This window comes from Rhagoletis zephyria, unplaced genomic scaffold, assembly GCF_001687245.7.
Source record: "Rhagoletis zephyria isolate East Lansing unplaced genomic scaffold, Rhagoletis_zephyria_1.1 Rzeph_scaffold_00869, whole genome shotgun sequence".
Taxonomy (NCBI): Eukaryota; Metazoa; Arthropoda; class Insecta; order Diptera; family Tephritidae; genus Rhagoletis; species Rhagoletis zephyria.
Window position 1 is genome coordinate 86224 of NW_016157953.1, and position 3024 is coordinate 89247.

The 3024-nt window shown below is 33.7% G+C and overlaps 1 long non-coding RNA gene across 1 annotated transcript in view; it reads left to right on the top strand.

The window, feature by feature from the left end:
- The first annotated feature begins 380 nt into the window (after positions 1 to 380).
- The window catches only part of LOC108361866 (uncharacterized), a 13733-nt gene continuing 11089 nt past the window's right edge, over positions 381 to 3024 (top strand). The window contains exon 1 of the long non-coding RNA XR_001847380.1: positions 381 to 441. This is a non-coding gene — a long non-coding RNA (uncharacterized LOC108361866). The remainder of the gene's footprint in view (positions 442 to 3024) is intronic.

The window sequence follows — 3024 nt, forward strand, 5'->3', positions numbered from 1 at the left end:
AACGTTGAAAATTATTGAAATCGGACTAAAATAACGGCCGCTTCTCACATAACGGTAAATTTCAGAAATGCTTGAAACTTCAATATTTCGAAATTGAAGGACGCTAATTTACTCAAAATTGATACACACCCCGGCTTACCATCTAGCGGAAGGTTTCGGAAAGGTGAAAAAACATATATTTAATACTTGCGCCGGGTATTTAATGTTCGGCTCCGCCCGAACTTAGACCTTCTTACTTGTTATCAGTATTTTTCTTTTAATCAATCTATGTTGAAATAAAAGTGAAAATAAAAAAAATATTTTGTCAGAGACAAAAGATGGTATGTTTTGTGTATACATGACTTTAACGCATGGTATAATAATTACAGGTATTGTCTTCCCAGAGAGCGCATATTCCGATCTGCCTTATTTAAAAAATATCATTGTTGCCCACACTAAAAGGTTTACTGCTAGGGAAAATGGATATTTCATATACCATATGTGTATACGTATTTTTTTAAACAAACCTTCTTGCAGAGGACTTATTTAATTTGCAAAAGGCGGAAAAAACATTTGCTTGTAAATTAATTAAATTTTGTATGACTCACTTCATTTCAAACGTTTTTTCTTTTGTTTTGAAAAATTATAAAAATTAAATTGTACTTTAATTCCTGAAAGTTTGAAAGAAATTAAATGAAGGTATGTACAGACGCCACACAGTGGGACGTCCCCATATAAGCTGCGGCCAAAAGTAGTAACCGTACTAGAAATGTGGAAAATGGTAAAGTTCAACGCGCTACCACGCCCACAGCTCTTGTGGGCGGAAATAGTAAATGTTATCCGATTTTGAGGAAATTCAGAGCATATGCTGGTTTTAACGAGAAAAGCATGCATCTGAAAGATCGTCAATATCGGTTTACATTATCGTCCAGTAATTCTAGAAAAACATGCGCATATTTAAAAAAAAATATTTTTTGATGAAATTCGGTGTGCACTGCTCGTTTAAGCCAGAATTTCCCAACTTGGAAGGTAATAAAGAATTTCTTATTACGGCGCCCACTTTCTACACAACTTTTTTGGCTCCATGCAATAAATTTTATGAATTATGGAGCAAATGAACAGGCCTATTTATTATATTCCTAAAGTTCCTATTTCTTCATTTTAAAAATTACAAAACGAAAACATTTACAATACCTGCATACTAAATTATGTGCACGATATATATTTACACTGAAACTTTTAAATTTACCTACATTTTATACAACAAAAGCTGAGCTAAGGCCAGCAGAACTCTTGCCATCCAAAACGAATCTCGCCTAGAGAAGCGTCCATTTTTGGCTGAATGTTGAATGTGTTAATAGATTGGAGAGTCATTAATATCTACATCTTCTTCAATGTCTGTTTTATATTGCATATTATTTATTTTATGTACACACCAGAATCTTCCCCTTCAGCTGTACAATAAAAATTCAATACATTTTACAGGAGGTGGGTCTATAAAAGGAAGAATAGAAGCTGAACTCGCAGTTCCTCGCAGCTGGAACTATTTGAGATATGACACGCATATTCAATGTTTACTTGTCCTAGGCATAATTTAGCTCGCTTCCTAGGTCCTTTTCAAATATCCCCTTTTAAATTAAGCACTCGAAAAATTTTATACTCACAAAATTATGTAGAATTTCAAAGTAAACTATTTTATACATTTAAAAAATTTATAAAAATTTAAAGCAATGCTTGACCACAGATATATCCAAAAACTGCTCATCAATCAGATTGGCTTTTTATATGTGCGAACTAGTGGAAAAAAGTTAATTTTAAATTACTTGCGACAAAATCAAAATTTTTTCTTACAAACTTATTTTTTTCGCAATTTTCCTATTTTAAGCTCGTGTCATGATTGCAAATATGCCTTTTTATCAAAAATTCTTTTTGTTTTGGGTTAGCTGGATATTTTGCTATGTATCTGTGTAATTACTTTTTCAGAATTTGCTAACCCGTTTTTACTACTTTTGGCCACTGTAGTCCCATTGTGCGCCACATACATACCAAAGCATCTCGTAGTGGAGACACGAACCAAAACACATTTACCTCTATATCTTTCCAACTAGTAGCCGGAACTTAATATATAAGGTATCGTTTGAAAGGTATTGGCCTATAAAATAACACTAAATATAGTGGGTGTACCCTCATGCCCCCTTAAACCGGGAAAAGCAGTAAGACGTTTTTTGTTTGGCAACACCTTAGCCTAATTTTTAAGAATCCAGTTAATCGTTTATGAAGCTTGAGTACATTTTCTGAACACACTCTGCAATACCTTTCCGACGATATCTCAAACATGTCGATTGGACGTCTGGATAAAAATTTCCAAATCTCGTGTATATATGAGCGAGTCATTTCAGCATGTTACTGTAGCTGCTTTCGTCACTCGCGTGCACTGCCATGCGCTGTGATATGTGGTTTATGGAGAATTTTATTAGCTTTGACCTGACGTCTCTCATTTGAAGATCGTTAAATTGGTTTGTAAGGTATACGCGATTAAGTGGAACCATTTTTTGTTTTAAGCTGAATAACAGTAAATTGCAAATATCTCGAAAACGTATCCATAGAAAAAAATCAACGCGATTTTTGGAATAACCGAGCATAGAAATTTGATAGTGGCGTCTGGAGAACAAAACCCAAACTAAAATTTGTGATCCAGTGTTATTGATATTGTACTAGTACTCACAGTACCTGGTGAAATATACCTTATTCATTCATTTTCTATGTTTTCGTTTTGTTATTGGGAATTTTTGTAGTTTCGGAAATCACCGAGCTCAGAGTTGCTATTCCAAGTGTCTACAATTTAACTCAAATGTATTCAGCCTTCAGCCTTCTCCGAACCGGTTCACTTTTCGTTTCCGTGTATTCACTACGGGCGGATGAAATAAATTCGGACGATAAGGGACATTATGTTGCAAATACAACTTTTGAAAAGTACGAAAACTATTAATTATATGATGTTTTTTTTATATATGTTTTAAACTAGCTTAAAACAAAATGTTTTAA